This window comes from Triticum aestivum, chromosome 3A, assembly GCF_018294505.1.
Source record: "Triticum aestivum cultivar Chinese Spring chromosome 3A, IWGSC CS RefSeq v2.1, whole genome shotgun sequence".
Lineage (NCBI taxonomy): Eukaryota > Viridiplantae > Streptophyta > Magnoliopsida > Poales > Poaceae > Triticum > Triticum aestivum.
This window is the reverse complement of record NC_057800.1, coordinates 142,505,668-142,524,750: the sequence shown is the minus strand read 5'-3', so window position 1 is coordinate 142,524,750 and position 19,083 is coordinate 142,505,668. Positions and strand designations below refer to the sequence as shown.

At 45.5% G+C, this 19,083-nt stretch overlaps 1 long non-coding RNA gene across 1 annotated transcript; it reads left to right on the top strand.

Annotated features, from left to right (window-relative positions):
* Positions 1–1,303: 1,303 nt before the first annotated feature.
* On the top strand, positions 1,304–3,493 carry LOC123060728 (uncharacterized). The gene is made up of 4 exons (XR_006428112.1): positions 1,304–1,533; positions 1,650–2,488; positions 2,973–3,056; positions 3,121–3,493. It is a non-coding gene; the product is annotated as an uncharacterized lncRNA (long non-coding RNA).
* The last annotated feature ends 15,590 nt before the right edge of the window (positions 3,494–19,083 follow it).

The following is a 19,083-nucleotide window of genomic DNA, read 5'->3' as shown; positions in this document are numbered from 1 at the left end:
GATCATTGTGTGTGCGTAGAATTTTTTTATTTTCCATGCAACGATTCCCAACAAATCAAACTCTAGAAAAAATGTTGAACAAGTGGTTGGAAAATGTTAAATGTGTAAAGAAAAGATGTTGACTACATATTAAAATTAATATAAAAAATTGGTAATGTATATAAATTTGTTAATCAAGCATTTGAAAAAATATTGAACAAGTATTTAAAAATGTTCATCAAGCATCTGAAAAATATTAGTCGAGCATCTGAAAAATGTTAAATTTGTATAGAAAAAATGTTGGCCATGTATTAAAAAATGAAGGAAAATTTGATCATGTATACAAAAAAATTAATTAAACATTTGAAAAATGTTGTACAAGTGGTTAAAAATGTTAACAAAGCATTTGAAAAATATATAATGTGTTTAGAAAAATGTTGACAGTGTGTTAAAAATATTAATATTGTATTAAAAATGTAAATCAAGCATTGAAAAATAATAAATGTGCATAGAAAGAAATTTAGACCATGTATTAGAGAATGTTAATCAAGCATTTCAAAAGGTTTAAAAGTGTGTATATGAAAAATGTTGACCATGTATTCAAATAACATTAATCTTGTATTTGAAAAAGTTAATCAAGCATTTTAATTTTTTTAAAATGTGTATAGACAAAATGTTGACTATGTATTAAAAATATTAAATTTATATTAGAAAAATGTTAAACATGCATTAGAAAAAATATTGTTGACATATACAAAAAATGTAGAACGAAAACCAAAAAGGAAACACAATGAACCAAAGGAAAAAGGAAATGAAAAATAATACCAAAGAACCAAATGCAAAAAGAATGAAAAACAGTGACAATGGATAAAGAAACAAAGAATAAGAAAAAAATGGTCAAAAAAGAAGAAGAAAACTGAATAAGAAAAGAAAAATTGAGAAAAACAATGAAATAAGCAAAAGAAAAACCCAAAGAAAAAACTGGAGAGGAAATACGAAAGACAAACAAAAAACAAAAAGAAGCGGAAAAGGAACGTGTAGAAGACTAAACGAAAATGAAGCAATCAGAAAGAAAAGAAAGATAAAAAGTAAAAAAAGGGGGGGAAGGGGGGGTACCAGAAAAACCCAGTGGAAACTTGATTCATTTTGCGTCAAGTAGAACGTGCCGTATTTCTTGATCTGGATCCCGATACTAGCCTTGTGGCTAGCACCATTCCAGTCGTCCAAGAACGTATCTGGTGAAACGAGCAAACTGGTGCACCAGATGCTCCAGCGATACATGGGCTGTTGGATTCAAAATAGAGGGACAGGATTCAGTGAGATGATGGGACTGCTGGCACATTTGCAGAACAGTCCTTGCAGTGCAGTTAAATGCAGCGATTTGATCTCATCATATCCAGATCGTGTTCTTCCCCTTGCCAGATTCTGTACCAGTGCAGCCGCCTGGTGCTATTGTTAAGGTCCAGCGAGCTCAAGAACTGATCTCAGATCTTCACCAAAATCAGTATTCTCTCTCTCTCTCCCTCTTCTGTACCACTCCAACAGGCAAAATAGGTTAGTAAATTTCGCTTGATCTCTCTCAATCATGTACCAATGGAGCGTCGTCTCACTGAAATCCAGATGGGTGATCTGATTTGTTGAAAGCAGTGCCTTGATTTCGTCTTTCGCAGCAGTGCCTCGTTGTGAGGGCATACTCAATCTACCACTAACGCCGCCGGTGGCACTATCCAACTACAGCAGCTCAAGGATCTAGATCTAGGTCTGTATGCTTCTTCTCAAAAGGCATCTTTTTATTGATTAAGATTTGGAATAGTGCGCTGTCAGCACAATATTTAGGTATGAGCTACGAGTATATTTCTACGATCTTCATGCAAATTACAAGGGATGCACTCCCTGTTTGGATCCTTTATTCGTAAACAATATGAAACAGAACTTGTACTTTACAATGTTCAACTGAACTTCGTGAAAGCATTAACAAGTTCATCTTCCTGATTTTATTATCTACAGTAGTTCATCTTTTGGACAAAACTGGTTTTTTTCAGTCTCCTATATACAATGTATACTAAACCATGACTTGCAGAATGTCGGTGTTCCTTACAATCCATTGCAAAACCTCATATATTGTTCCCTATAATTTGTTTGAAAAAACATGATATAGTAGTGAACTGACCTTTTTATTCTATAAATGCGATACTTTGGGATCCCTGTTTTATCTGGTAGCAAATTTTTAGTAAAAGACAATCCAATGTTAGTTTCGCATAGAGGATAGAGCTGCCTATGATTGCTTATGTGATTGCTATGAGATTCATAACCTATGTTAGTTTCAATGGATTTGCAAGATGGGGTGTCACTCCAAAGTTTGGCTTGGCTCATTACTATGTTGGAAGGTCATTATGGAGTCTTATTGCCTGGAGCTGGTAAATCTGTTGAAGATGTGGACCGCGAACAGGGCTGCAATTCTTCATGTTCTTATGCAAATCAGAAGCTGCTTTTGACATTGACAAGGCAGGTAGCCAAAGTTGTTGCATCCAAGAATTATGCATAAAACAATGCATCGCCATTTCCTGCTCTTGGTTGCATATGTGGCATGTCCCTGGTTTGGAAGCACACCCTTGTACCTTATTATCATCTTATTTAGGTTGCGAAATTGATTCCTTCAGTGGATAGAATTTCATGCTCACTTTATTTGCATGCCACTGTACTGGAGGATTTGTTTTAGAAACTATATGACTAGATATTGGTACTGATTTTAATTTGAGGTAATATCACAGCAACTTATTTCATATAATATTTAGGTACACTTTCACTTTATTGTTTTCATCTAATATGTTGGGGCTATTTTTGACAAAAAGATATGAGATTATCATATTTTTTCAGAAATCTGAATGCAAACTTGTTGTACCTCTTTTTCTTCTGTTTTTCGTTTGAGTTATTGTCCCTTCCTCCATCTCGCTATCCTTTGCTTCCCAATAACGACTGTTTATACTATATAGCTGCAGTGAAGAATGACATATCAAGATTACTTACATACATATTGTCAGGCCACATAAGCCTCTTCCGCGACCACTCATTGGCAGGTAAATATTTCTATATCATGTTTTTTATGGTTGCTCCAGAACTGACTATTCGGTGATTATTCAGATTCAGGACCATCTTTCATGCTCCAACAATAGTTTTGCCTTTGATCTTCAAATCGATTAGTTGAAGGCATGACCGGATAATCTTCAGAGTAGGAGTCATCTTCATATGTCTCCTAGTTGGCAGCTCATGAAACTGATAATGTCACCTCCCATACTAGTACAGATCATGTCTGGTTGTCTCAGACTCCGATTTTTCTGGAACCATGTAATCAGCAAGAAAGTACACTTGGTAACAAATTTAGTATGCGGCTTGTTTGTAGTTTAGAAGGGCGGTTGCTGTACAATTGATGTGTATGCTTGTGATGTCTCAATGTAAAAGACGTGATGTTCTTCCATGGAAGCTTCTAAAGATCTTTGGTTCAGTTGCAAAACAACATCTGCTTCTCTGATACTTTTTTTAGGAAAGAGGCCACATCTGCTTCTCTGCTTATCTGATACAGTACTTCTTAATATTGTTGAGCTTTCCAACTGCGTGAAGAATCAATTTGATTTTTTTTGTAATTTTTGCTAAAGTCAGCAATGGGCAATCACACAACAGTTAGATTAGCTGATACAAGAGCACAACTTGTCAAATTCCTCAGCTTGTTTAAAACAGAAGCTCGGTAGTACAGAGCGACCTGGAGTAGTAGTACAGAACAGAGGAAAAGCGAGGTAGACGAACTAGCCTTGGGAGGTCCATCCGATATATTAAGCTAGATTTGAAGGTCTGTTTTGCAAATGTACCAACAGCTCCCCTTACAGATGCATCTTGCCCCTTGATTTCGAATCTAATGGCCCATAACCTGGTGGTGCACCTGGTGCATGAGTCCGTCCGTTTCACAGGATACGTTCTCCCAATCGTCCAAGAGACCAAGGTTCGAATCCCGCATGCTCTTTTTTCTTCACTATTTAATTTTAAGTGTGCGGGAGTGTGCTGGCATGTTACTGTAGACTCTTGCAGTGAGAGTTGCTTCCATCTCACTTAATGCGAGATATAGCTCCCTGCAGTTTGCCACATTGAGCGGTATATAGGGTTTCGCCTCGTTCGACTGTCTTTCTGCTTGATCACTATTTTTGCTGTTTTATTTCATTGCTGCTTGTAATATCATGAATTTGAAAAACCACGGATTTGAATAAAGTCCACGGATTTGAATAAATTCCATGAAAAAGTTCGGGAATTTGAGTAATGTTGTTCGTGAATGGAAAAAATTCACAGATTTAAAAAATGCTCTGAATTTGGATTTTTTTGTGGATTTGAATATTTTTCATAAAAAATACAAAATCATGATTTTTTTAATATAAATTTGTAAAAAAGAAGAAAAATATAAACAAAAACAAAAAACAAAAAGGCGAACACTACCTTGACCTAAAAGAAGCAAATAAACAAGTAACCGGTAGATAAAAAGAGTAAAAGACACAAAAAACCTGATGGAGGAACATCCTAGAGACGTTCCCAAAACCAGAAAAACCGAACACCGTTTGCGCCATTACATGGGCCGCCCGCTAGCGACCTAAGCGTGTGCGAAAAGCTAGTTGTGCTAGCGACCTAACTGGGACAGGACGCAAGAGCATGCAAGGAAGGGTTGTGTGTGGTGCTGAAGCTCGCCAGGATGCTACCATGACGTGGATAGCAACCGTGCGGCTCCGGGAAGGGCGAAAAGTACGCCGATGATGAGCTTCCATGGTGGCTGTCGATGACACTATTTGCTAGGGCTCTAGGAGGCACGGGAGGTCACGGAAGAAGGGACATAAAGACGAGGCGCTCATCACGAGTATTCCACAAAGGTCGTGGTCGGTTGCGAGGCATCAGACCGAGGCCATGGTCGGCAACAATGGGCAACGGAGTTGTGACTCATGGTGACTTGGGCTCGGCAGGGCTGGCCCTGGGCCAGGGCAGTAGGGGCAACGGCCCGGGCCCAGCCAAACTAGATGCCCCGACCCAACATACAACCATATAACATAGGCCCAATATTGATGCGAAACAAAAAGGCCAACGAGGCCCGTATATGATATGTCTAGAAGAAGCCCAAAAGCCTAATACGCAACTCACGTGATTGCGCGGCGCCGGATCCTAAAAAAAAATGTGATTGCGCAGCGCCGGATCCTAAAAAAAATGTGATTGCGCGGCGCCGTGGCGGTTTGCTTGATCGCCTCTCCAATTTCTCTGATCCAATCTAGCGACCTATATACACATGTATGATCAAGGCCGCAAGGCCTCATGGTGATTACTTTGTCTTTGCTTTTGCTGGAGAATGGAGCAGATCAGCACCGAGTTACTCCATCGCACTGGCTTCCGGCTTCTAGCACAGTAGGGCAAGGAACGGTAGAACAACCGAGGTGTTTTTTGTGTGAATTATTTTTGTCCTCAATCTCAATTTGGAGTATTTTTTATTCCTGTAAAAGCAACATTTGTTGGACTTTATATATATAGCTGGACATTGTTGTTGCTAATTTAATCCAGTCTCCAGCATTCAGGTGTCGCCCTCGCTTCTTTATTGGCAAACATGTTGCCTGAAAAACACTTGTCTAGCTGTGAGAAGAAAGACAGTAAAGGAGCAGATAAATTAACTATCATTAATCTTGATAATAAATAAAGATGGCCTTATGCATCGATTGATGCAGAGGCCGGGGGGCTTAACCTCCTTTTCCAAAAAAAACATTGATGATTTTTGAATATAAAAAATGCACGGAGTCGTTTCTCATGATTATTAAAGGCATTTGTTTTTTGTTGTGCTCTGTAACTTATTGATATTTGATCTAGAACATAAAAGTACAACACTGTTACCAAATATTATCCACCTGAATTTTGTTATCATTGTTTATTATGGCTTTACAATTTTCTTTTCATATCAATGTATGGAATCTAAAAAGAAAACACTTCGACCACTAGGCTCATTTATCAAGTTCGCCCTAGGGCCTCCGAAACTTCAGGGCCGGCCCTGGGGCTCGGGGATGCCCAACTACCAGGAAGGGACATCTACGGTTGCAGGAGCGCATCTAGAGAAGGAGAAGCGGAGCAACTGATGGGGCATCTGTCATTGATTCCTTCGGTGGGAATGCTCGTGAAGGAGAGGCGGAGCTAAAGGGCAACGTGGCTAGCTTCAGGTTGGTCGATGGCCACGAGATCAGTGGCGGATCTACCATTGGGGCGAGGTGGGGCGGCCGCCCCGGGTCCCCGCCGGCGGAGCAACGATCCCCGCCTACCTATCGTCCGGTGGCCGTCTGATTTCATGGCGGCGGCGAGCAGTTTCCATGGAGGCGGCTTGTTTCTTGTTTCCACGAAGCAGTACGTGAGGCAGGGCTGGGTGAGGGAGAGAAACGCGTTTGGGCTGGGCTGCAGCAATGGGGCTAACCTGTAGCATTTGCACAATTGCATTTAAGGCCTAAGTGATCGAACGCATGCTGCCGGATACGGAACATCCATCCAGCTCAGCAGTACTGAATGGGTTGATCTCCTACTGTCAAAATCAGTGATAAGCAGACTATGGCACATTTTTATACTTTGCGGAAACGTAGAGGCCATCTAGCTTGACAACCTCGTGTTCTTTGTACAACTATATGTTAGAGGTATACTGCCATCTTATGAAAATATACAATAATTTTTTTTGGGGGGGGGGGGGGGGGTAGAAAGTATACAATAATCCTTCCGTTTCAAAATATAGCACGCTCACGCTTTTCAATGTTCAACTTTAATTATAAATTTAATTAACGAGACCAACTGCGGCGGAGGCAAACATTATATAATTAAAAACTTCTTTTGAATACGAATTCATTGCTATAATTTTTAGTCCTGCCGCAGTCGGTCTCGTTGGTTAAATTTATGGTCAAAATTGAAACACGAGAACCAAGGACGCACTATATTTTGGAACGGAGGGAGTAGTTATCACACTTGAGCCAATACATTTATAATTTTGTAGGCCTCGCTTGAGATTGTGGACATGTATTGTGACATCAAGTGAAGAATCCATATTAATTGTTTCAAAGACCTTCTTATGTTTTTGGTAGTTGAATGACATGAATTTTGATTAAGTAGATTTATATTTCCAACAATGTTCGCCCTGGCTAACTTCAATTTCTGGGTCCGCCACTGCACGAGAACGATGAAGATCGCTGACGACAGGTGGGTGCCGGTTGCATAGAGGGAGCGATGAAATAAAGGGGGCGTGACATGTATGACATGCCTGCACGGATCCAATGCCATGGATAGGTATTCATATGATCGGCTGTGCCGTCGGAATTTCAACAAGCAGCGGAGGGAAGATGGTTTTCGAGGACAATGGCATCTTCCTCATGGCGCAAATCACCTCATTAGGGACATGGATGGATTTAAAGTCTTGGCAAACATATTGGTAGAGGATAAGGATGAGGATTGTCATCAACGGTGGCGGAGGGACGCACGGTGCCGCTGCATTGCTCTAACGGCGCCATTCAGATGCACAATGGAAAAGAACAGCCGTCTTCCCTGCCATCCGATTCATCATCATATAAGCAATTCCAGCCGTCCAACCAGTCAACGCAAAAACATGCCTCGTTTCTTCCCCGTTCTGAAATCATCTCGCAGCGCATCGACGGCGAAACACTGGATTGAAGCACGTCGGTGACGTCACAGCACTCGTCACAGCACCGGCTCGCAGCACGGCGACGCCGTCGCAGCACCGGCTCGCAGCACGACGGTGTCACAGCATCCTCTGGCAGCATGTCGACCGTCGTCGCAGCACCGGCTCGTAGCATGGCGGCGCCGTCGCAGCACATCGATGGTCGTCGAAGCACTGGCTCGCAACATGATGGTGCCTCCGAAGCATCGTTGGAGCAGCTGGGGCACCGTCGCAGCATCGCCGCGCGATGGAAGCAACCCGGGCCACTCGCGCCATGGAAGCAATCCTGCATCATTGAGGCGGTTTGCAGCAACTCACGCGAGAACGACGAGTTAGTTCTGTAACATCGGCAAAGACGACGGGTGGCTAGCCTGTAGCACCAGCGTGCTTCGAGCGGCCTTCCAAACAACGGTGGTTCTTGGTCGTTGCCGCATCGCCACCTAGCACCCCAACCCCCCCTCTCGCAGCACTTGAAGGAGCTCGCAACACCCGGACCACCCTCGCAGCTCTTGCACATCGCTTGAAGGACCTCGTGGATGCCTTCCATGGCGGACGAGATATCCACGGGATAGAGAATAGAGTGATGGGGAGAAGATGAGTTGACCAGCAGGAATGGGACTGGATGGAAGAGCTCGTGAAAGGATAAGGAGAGAAAAGGATGGAGCCGTGGGCACATGGGCGGGCCCCACTGGACGCGTGCCGCATGCACGAGACGGCTGGCCTTGGGAGTGTCTACATCCGGATGAAATGAAGCAATTCCCTTTTATTTGTTACGGCTCAAAACCGATAATGATATGCAAAATGTTAAAAGTTGTACCAATTTGTTGACCTAGCTTCCATTATAATACTTTCTGCAATTAGCGTAAGTCCCTGTTTTGTTTCTCTCTTGTGGCTCAGCAAAATTAGCATGAGTCATAGCAAAAGTCATCTTCTGCTCGCGAGCTCATTTGAGCTCATGATAAATAGTAAAATCAGAAAAAAAATCAAAAAACATTTGATTTTTTTAATTTTTTTGGTGTAGACATTGACAAAAGTTTTACATGCTCATAAAATTATCTTGAAAAGACATTCGTGGAAGTCCTGTCAAAAAAGTCAATAGTCCAAAATGCTTTCAAAAATAACACTTTTGGAGCATCAATTGTTTTATCACAACTTCCAAGAATGTGATTTTAAGATGAAATTTTATGGATAATTTTTTTAAATAATATTTTTTTATCAATTTGCACAAATATTACGCTCAAAAAAAGAATTTCAGAAATAATACACCGTCGGCCCGCTGCGGGCCGACTGGGCCTAGTCAGCCCACAGCAAGTCGACTGGGAGTACTCGGCCAGTAGCAGGCCGACAGCTGGCCAGCCTGCGACGTGTCGCGCGCGGATTGGGCAGGCCACGTCGCGAGGGGGGAGAGAGGGAGCTGTCGGCGCGGCGGTCACGGGGTGAGCCCCTGTCAGCTTACCGTGGGCCGATCGGCCAGCTACGGGCCGACAGGGTGTGGACCCACCTCGCGCGGCACGGCCGGCTCCCTGCGTCTTCTTCCTCCTCCCACGCGAGTGTTCTTGTTCTGTTCTTTCCTTCTCCTCTCTGTACACCAAAATGCCCCCAATTTCTACACCTGAACGAGCTAGTTATTTGCGGATTTGGCACCGTGAATGGATTCTACTCAGTTAGGGAAACCAAAAGAGACCTTGATATACTGATGGGGTAGCTCGTGGCAGTCGTGGTGAGCATTTAGGTGGAGTTTTTTTCCAGCTCATTGGTGGAGCTTGTTGCGGCGGTGGTGGAGGTGGTGGTGGAGAAGTTGGGGCAGTGTGGTGGAGGCGGTGGAGGTGAAGCTCCGGCAGTTTGGTGGAATTTCCCGCTCCGATTCCGGTGATTGAAGGCCGCCATTCGTCGTTCGCACGCACGCTTCAAGGGTATATTTCAACCAACATTTTATTTTTCGTAGGTGCTCCGGTAGTATTTGTTAATATGTTTCGATGTGAAATAAATTAGGTGTGTGATTATTGTTAGTTGCTCTGGTAGTATACGTAAATATATTTAGATGTTAATTAATTAGTTGTGTAAAAATTTGTAGTTGCTCCGGTAGTATTAGTTGCTCCGTTAACATTCTGTAATATATAGCTAGCTAATATATAGACATGTCTAATATTTGTTAGTGGGGGTATATTAAGTTGTTGCTTAATACTTGTATTTCGTTGTTGAAAAAAAATAGGTGAGCCGAGATGTCCGATGTAGTGAACTTCAGATTTTGCTATGGTCCTAATATTGTCCAAATAATTGAGATGTGAGTAGATCTGAGTGAATTTACTCACATAGATGTGCCAATGAGCGCACCTCAAACATGGTCTGTCTGTCAGTTGAAAGAATGGATTGTGGCAAGTTTAGGTCTTGATACTGAAACACACACCGTCGGTGTTCATGCATTGTGGACACGGTCAAGTTCAATAATTTACTTTTATTTGAGGCCGATAGAGCAAGACTCCGAATGGGTGCGGTGGTTATAAGGCTGTGAACGAAGGGGATGCAATCATGTTGCTTTAGTGCTTCCCGTCATGAAGGAGGTCACTGCACATGAAGGCGAGGGTGGCTACGATCCTGGTCCTAGCAGTGTAGGGAGGCAGTTATCTATGTCAAATGCTGGAGATGATGGTTACGAACAAGGACAGAGCAGTCAGGTAGAAGGAGGAAATGCTTATGGTTATGAACCAGAGCAGAGTAGTCAGGTAGAAGGAGGAAATGCCGATGGTGATTACAATGGCGAGGTGGACGCTGACGAGGTAGATGGGCACATGCAGGACTAGATGGAAGAAGAAGACACCGATATTGAAAGGGGTCATGCCAATGCTTCTGACGAGTCAGATGAAGAAGAAAATGCAGAGAAGGTCATGAATCCTGCATCGTGGAATCATGACTTTTCATCTGCAATGACCGTGAATGATGGACATGATTCAGCCTGGCAATATCACCAGAACAATATTGCGACGGGTGCTATGTATCCGAACAAGCAAGCCCTGAAGGATGCAATAATTAACTGGGCAATGTCCACGCAAAGGGTTTTCACAGCTTAGGTGTTCGGTCAGAAATTCCTGACAATGGTATGCAAGAACACAGATTGTCCTGCCAGGGTGCACGGCTTTCTCTCTAAGTATGGCACAAGTTGGGTGATAAGTGACTTAGTTAATCACAGTTGTCTTATTCCCTGCATCCCTCAGGATCATGCCAACCTTTCATCGACGCTTATTGCTTGGTTGTTTTACGATGAGATGGTGCAGGGCAAAGCTATGGAAGTGAAGGCAGTCCAGACAAAAGTCTTCGCCAGGTTCAAGTACAGAATTTCTTATGGCAAGGCTTGGAGGGCTAAGCATGCGGCGCTTGAGAGGAGATTTGGTTCTTATTTTGATGCATATGACTCTCTTGTCCAGCTCCTCCACACCCTGCAGTAGCGGAATCCAGGCACCTATATCGATATCCAAGACATGTTCATGCCAGAGTTCCCAACTGTGAGGGTGCTGCATCGTCTCTTCTTCTCTTTCGGTGTATGCATCGAAGCTTTCAGGCATTGCCGACCGGTGATATGTGCTGACGGTACTTTTCTCACAGGCAAGTACAAGGGTCATATCCTGACAGCCATAGGTCAAGACGGCCAAAATCAAGTCGTCCCACTCGCATTTGCTTTTGTGGAGAGTGAGAACATTGAAAGTTGGACATGGTTCTTCAGAAAGTTGAAAATATCAGTTGTGAAGGAGAAGCCCAATGTGTGCATCCTTCATGACAGGCATGCAGGTATACTCAGTGTGATAAGGACACTGACAAACCCAGGCCCTGAGGAACAAGTTCCATGGCAGGACTTGCAGAGCCATTGGTGCATGCGCCATCTGGGGGCTAATTTCTTCTCGCGGTTTAGAAATAAGAACCTGATGAATCTGTTAAAAAAACTCTGCAAGCAGAACGAGTTATGGAAGTACAATTTGATATGCGACGAACTTAATGTGTGCACGCAGAGACACGTGAGGGATAGGAAAGCTGCAAGAGATGCAGCGGCGAGGGCACATGTTGAAGCAGTAGCTACACAGTTGGCAACAGGACGTGGAGGAGGAGCCTGTTGGGCTATGTGACCTGCCAGGCTTTGACCCACCTGGTACTAGGAGAAGGCTTGGGAGGTCAATTAAAACCTTCGAGCAGTGGATAGATCATTAGCCTCTTGAGAGGTGGCTACATGACACACATGGAGCAAGGTACGGTGTGATGACAACGGACCTCGCGGAAACATACAACTTTGTCCTCAGAGGAAACCGGGCATTGCCACTTGTTGAGGCATATCTCTCTCAATGTAGTTTTGGTGATTAATGACAACAGGTTTGCGGACTAATCATGTGCTTTGAGTAGTTCACAGATTCATCCTTGGCACGAGATGTTTTCTTCCCTTCGGAGTGTCATTCAAGACGGTGTAGCTCTTTCGTTTCTCTTTCGATGGACTAGTTGCGTAGAGGGCACCGTTCTATCAAGAGGGGGTCCGCTGGGGTATTGCTTGGGTGGAATCAACACGTACACATCAGCTTCTCACCCTCAGAGCTCGTCCACTTCGTTGGAGAGATTTCTTCTCCTTTTTGTGAGCGGTAGTACCGCACAACCCAGCGGTAGTACTGTTGAGGAGTCACAAGCGGCAGTACCGATCCGCAGCGGTAGTACCGCCGATGACTCCACAACGGTACTACCACTGGCCTGCCTGGCACCACCGCCTCGTCCTCAGCCTCGATGGAGAGATCTTCTCTCTCCTGTCTGTGTCCCAGCGGTAGTACCGCACTACCCAGCGGTAGTACCGCCGAAGGGTCACAAGCGGCAATACTGCTCCGCAGCGGTAGTACCGCCGGTGATCCCGCAGCTGTACTACCGCTGGGCTGTCTGGCTCCTACCACCTCGACTCGAGGGCTCTTTTTCTCGTGTCGGGTTTTGAGGCACTAGTTGCGGCAGTAGAGGCGGTAGTACCGCCCTTACCGTCGCGGTAGTACCGCGCTGGGTCCAGATCCTTGCTGCTCTCCTTTACGCGTGTGACGCCCCCGATTCAATCGTACACTAATCATGCACGCAAATGTGTACGATCAAGATCAGGGACTCACGAGAAGATATCACAACACAACTCTACAAATAAAATAAGTCATACAAGCATCATAATACAAGCCAGGGGCCTCGAGGGCTCGAATACAAGTGCTCGATCATAGACGAGTCAGCGGAAGCAACAATATCTGAGTACAGACATAAGTTAAACAAGTTTGCCTTAAGAAGGCTAGCACAAACTGGGATACAGATCGAAAGAGGCGCAGGCCCCCTGCCTGGGATCCTCCTAACTACTCCAGGTCGTCGTCAGCGGGCAGCACGTAGTAGTAGGCACCTCCGGTGTAGTAGGGGTCGTCGTCGACGGTGGCGTCTGGCTCCTGGACTCCAGCATCTGGTTGCGACAACCAGGAAGAAAGGAAAGGGGAAAAGGGGGGAGAAAGCAACCGTGAGTACTCATCCAAAGTACTCGCAAGCAAGGAACTACACTACATATGCATGGGTATATGTGTAAGGAGGCCGTATCAGTGGACTGAACTGCAGAATGCCAGAATAAGAGGGGGATAGCTAATCCTGTCGAAGACTACGCTTCTGGCAGCCTCCGTCTTGCAGCATGTAGAAGAGAGTAGATTGAAGTCCCCCAAGTAGCATCTCCAAGTAACATCTCATAGCATAATCCTACCCGGCGATCCTCCCCTCGTTGCCCTGTGGAAAAGCGATCACCGGGTTGTCTGTGGAACTTGGAAGGGTGTGTTTTATTAAGTATCCGGTTCTAGTTGTCATAAGGTCAAGGTACAACTCCAAGTCGTCCTGTTACCGAAGATCACGGCTATTCGAATAGATTAACTTCCCTGCAGGGGTGCACCACATAACCCAACACGCTTGATCCCATTTGGCCGGACACACTTTCCTGGGTCATGCCCGGCCTCGGAAGATCAACACGTCGCAGCCCCACCTAGGCTCAACAGAGAGGCCAGCACGCCGGTCTAATCCTAAGCGCACAGGGGTCTGGGCCCATCGTCCATACCACACCTGCACGTTGCGTACGTGGCCGAAAGCAGAACTAGCCCCCTTAATACAAGAGCAGGCTTACGTTCCAATCCGGCGCGCGCCGCTCCGTCGCTGACGTCTGAAGGGCTTCGGCTGATACCACGACGTCGGGATACCCATAACTACTCCCACGTAGATGGTTAGTGCGTATAGGCTCGTAGCCGACTCAGATCAAATACCAAGATCTCGTTAAGCGTGTTAAGTATCCGCGAACGCCGAACAGGGCCAGGCCCACCTGTCTCCTAGGTGGTCTCAACTTGCCCTGTCGCTCCGCCACAAAGTAACAGTCGAGGGCCGTCGGGAACCCAGGCCCACCTCTACCAGGATGGAGCCACCTGTCCTTTCAGCCCCCTCGTCAGAATCACTTGCGGGTACTCAATGAGCTGACCCGACTTTAGTCACCATCTGTATAGTATGTATGTATGTATAATATATACCCGTGATCACCTCCCGAGTGATCACGGCCCAATAGTATAGCAAGGCAGACCGACAAGAATGTAGGGCCAATAATGATAAACTAGCATCCTATACTAAGTATTTAGGATTGCAGGTAAGGTATCAACAGATGTAGCAACAATCTCAGGCTATGCATCAGAATAGGGTTAACGGAAAGCAGTAACATGCTACACTACTCTAATGCAAGCAGTATAGAGTAGAATAGGCGATATCTGGTGATCAAGGGGGGGCTTGCCTGGTTGCTCCGGCAAGAGAGAGGGGTCATCAACTCCGTAGTCGAACTGGGGCGTCAGCATCGTCACGGGGTCTACCGAAGAGAAGAGGGGGGACAAACAGTAAATACATAGCAAGCAAGTGCATAACAGGATAACAAGCAGAGCTAGACGTGTTCTAACGCGGTATGAGGTGGTACTGGTTAAGGGGGGAATCATCCGGGAAAGTATTCCCGGTGTTTCGTGTTTTCGGGCAGAGGAGCCGGAGGAGGAAAGTTGCGGGTTCGATAGGTTAGGGGGGTGTGGCGGACGAACGGACTGCGTACCCGGATTCGTCTCGTCGTTCTGAGCAACTTTCATGTTGAAAATATTTTAATCCGAGTTACTGATAAAAAGATATGATTTTTTTAAAGATTTTATTAATTTCTGGAATTTAAGTAATTATTTATTTAATTCGAAAATGAATTTATGACGTCAGCATGGTGTCATGCTGACGTCAGCGGTCAACAGGGTTGACTTGGTCAACCTGACATGTGGGTCCCGTTCGTCAGTGACTGTTAACTAATTACCCAAGTTTAGTTTAATTAACAGTAGTTAATTAGCTTAATTAGGCATTAGGTTAATCTAATTATAATTAATTAACTTAATTAATTCCTTAATTAATTAATTAATTTTATCGTTATTATTTTTTTTTAATTCTTTTCTTCTTCTTTTTTTTAATTAAAACGTTCTGGGGCGGGCCCCCCTTGTCATTGGCCCATAGGGGTCCAGCGGGCTAACGGGCGCGGTTGCTGGGGAGAAGCCCCGTGAGCGTGCGGGCATGCGGGCGCCAATTGGGCGAGCCCGGGCGTAGGCCGATGGGGCACCGCGGGGCGAACGCCGGCAGCGGGCGAGCAAGGGCCGACGGTAGTGAGCGCGCGAGCGCATGGCAGCCGCGGAGTGCGGGCAGGGGAGCCCGGGGGTGCGGCGACGCGGGGCAGGACGCGCCCAGGGCGGCGATGCGCGCTGGGGGCCGAGGCGCAGGTCGCGGGTGGCGCAGCATGCAAGTGCGGCGCGACGGCGGCCACGGGATGCAGCGGGCGAGCACGGTGACGGCGGCGCGCGCGCATAGAGGAGGAGGGAGGAAGAGGGAGGCAGTGGCTCACATAGGAGGGGGGAGGGGTCATGGCAGCGGGCTCGGGAAGGTGGCGGCAGGGTCGCCGGCGATGGGGGCGGCAGAGGGCGGCGCCGTTCGGGGAAGCAGCCGGCGTCGGGGTCGAGCGGCACCGGGCTCGGGGCGTTCTAGATGGGAGGAGGACGAGCAGGCGACGATGACGGTGGGTGGCTCCGGCGAAGCAGTGGCGGGACGAGGCATCGGCGGTGTGCGGCGGTGGCGGCGCCCTGGGCGCGGCTCAGATCCAGTCGGGGAGGTCGAGGTGGAGGACGGGGCGCCAGGGCATCGAGTGACGCCGGTGACGGCGAGGGGCGACGGAGCGCCGCAGGCAGCGATCGGCGTCGAGGGCGAGGCCCTGGATCCAGAAGGGATCGGGCAGAGGAGGGGCAAGGGGATCGGGGGGTGGGGGGTTTGTGCGGTCGTGGGAGGGTGGCGGCGCCAGGAGGGGAGCGAGGGGGAGTGGGGGGTGAGTGGGGTGACGGGGTGGGGTTAGGGTTCCGGGGGCGTGGGGTTATGGGGGGTGGCCGGCTGGGCCTTTGCCCAGTTGGGCCGGTGGTGGCCTAGTCGGCTGGGCCGTCAGGCCCAGTGGGGGGGGGGTCCTTTTATATATATATTTTTTGGTTTGTTTTCTGTTTTTTTTTTGTATTATCTTTTCTTTATTTATTTTCTTTTAATTTCTGTTTTATAAAATATAAATACAACTCCTAATTTAATGTTATAATTTATTCTACTGCCCCAAAAGTTTGACACCTAATTAAAACAGTTTGCATTATTATTATTTTTAAAAGGCATTTAATTAATTGTCATAGTTGCTATTTTAATTAGTTTAGAGCCTTTAAACATTTTATAAAAATGTGGTTTCACCTCCATAATTACCTATGTATTATTTGGTTCACTCCGAACATTTAAATTTTAATATTTGAAAACTTTTATTGTTTGCTCGATTTTGTATTTGAAATTCGAACCGGTTTTTGAACTAACTCGAGATTAGCAACTATAAACGAGGTGACGTGGCATCATTAGCAGAGGGTCACTGTAGCTTAATTACCCGGGCGTCACAATTCTCCTCCACTACAAGAAATCTCGTCCCGAGATTTAAGCGGTGGAGTAAGGGGCGAAGGTGTTGGTAGCGAAAAACCTAATGAGTCTCCTCGGTCTTGGTTGCTCTTCTCGAAGTGGTCGATCCATTACATTGATGTCTTCATTTTTCTGCTTCAGGTCATTAAGATGAAGTCGGCATCCTTTCTTCGGAAACTCCATCGTACTAACGAAAGAATAAAGGGGAAGTATTCCGGGAGAACGGGCCTCGGCAAGGTTGACTATTTGGTAGATAACATCGGGGAGGGAGGCGGAAAGTAACTCTCGAATTGAAACCTCCGAAAATATCGAGAGCAAAGTAAGGAGTTATTATGGGAAGTTTCAAGTGGGTAGGCAATCGTTCGATGCCTGAAACAAAGTCTGAAAGGGGTTCAAGCAACGGGAATAAGTATTGCGTAGGATACCAGAATTGATCACTAGGAAGGTGCCTCATGAGTTACATACGACGCCAAGAGCGAGGAACAACTTTGGCAACAGGGAAGCACAGGAGAGTTAGGTTTCGATCCTGTGGAACTGTGGGTTATGGGCCCACCATGTGGTTGAAAGTAGGAAGGGGCCGTCATCTTGCACGGTCACGATAGTAAGGTATGTCAGAGGGTAGCTTGCCATCTATGTTGGCAACAATGTCGGTACCAAGGGCGAGGGACAAGGAGAACCATTTTCCTGCTCGTTGAAATGAGGCGGGCCAAGAGGCAAAGTTCTCGTCCGTCGGCGGTTACCAAAATGTCATCAACAATAGAAACAGGGTCTCACTGGCAGAGTTGTACACCGAGGTGTTTACATAAGCAGTGAATTATTACTGCTTAGATCATATAGATCATAGAAGAGGTTTAAACAAACCAATAGAAGGAAAATATGATCATCAGATTAAACAGAACAATGGAAAGGAAAATATGTTTAAACACATATTTCGAGGGTATATCCTACCCGAGGACAAGCAGAGCAAGATATCCATGACAGGATATAAAGTAGAAAACCATTTAGGTAAGGGGGGAGGAATCTCATGATATTACTCATACAACGGTGTTAGGATAATTGATAATTAAAATATAGCATCGTGCTTCAAACGTGCCTGTTGAAAATCGGAGTACCATTGACTTGCTTCGAGATAGCAGTGACATGGTCTTCAGGTGAAGATCAGACTTTGGAAACACGAAGGATCCATCAAGAATAACTTGTAGAATAAGTCTTACAATTTCCTCATGGATGAATGGATAACCTTGCTGAAAAGGAATCTATAATGATAGGTCCTCCAGCCGGGGGGGGGGGGGTGCTAGGCATGACATCATGTTAGCGGGTCATCAAAGGATCAACATCATAACTCTTGGAAAGGTGTCCCAACCATCATATCTGACCGAGATTCAGATCCGATTGGTGTCAGGATACCTCGGACTTAGGATACCTGAGAAGAAAAGGTGCAACGCAAATTGACGAGATGACATTGTAAGATTCTCGGGGAAATGAACTATGAGAGCGGGTTTCTGAAGCAATAGTTCACCATTAAACCAAGGAGAGGACAAGGAGGTGTCTGGTGAACTCAACGGCAATTCACCGAGATTCCCAAAAGATGGATTTCCACCATTAAGTGAACAATGGGATAACATTTGTTAGATCAAATGATATAAGGAAGTATGCTCGAGGAAAACATACACAATTAAACACTGGTTGAAGGGTGCGCCCGAAGTACGGGTTGGGTTGCACGACCAATGTTAGAATGGTGATGCAATAATCAATAGCCTAAGAATGAACTTTCGACCATTAACTTCAAAGAGATAGGGTTGCTAGAAGGAAAGAATCCAAACAACACCGTTCACTTGTTGGAATTAACACAGGGACCAAGAAAGAATGGTGATGGTGAGAAGTATTTCTATGTCAAGAATTCTCAAGAGGTGGAACAAATCTCAGAACATTCTTGACATAAAGGATGGTAATACTCCAAGGTAAAGAAGAACAATTGCAGGATAGCAAGGAACTCAAGGTATAACACTAAACATGAACAAGCTTGTGTTGGTGGGAGGGCAATAAAGTGGTCGACGATAATACAATTCATCGAGGGCAAGAATGGTATGTCTCATCATGAATTCATTTGATATCCTGGATGAGCTCAGAATGTTGATGATCACGACACCTTTGTCGCGAGAGTTCATGAAGATGTAATCGATCGGTAACGACATCAAGTCAAGTAATGATGAAGTGAAAGGTTATTGGAACCAAGGGTACGACACAAACTCGAAACCAAGCTTGTTGTTCAAGGCGAAATGATATGACGATGAGGATCGACGTAAGGTTAGTACATCGTCGAAAATTGGTGCTCCGAGAATAAGGACCAGGTAGCACAGTTAGAATCGTCACGACAATGATATAGACAA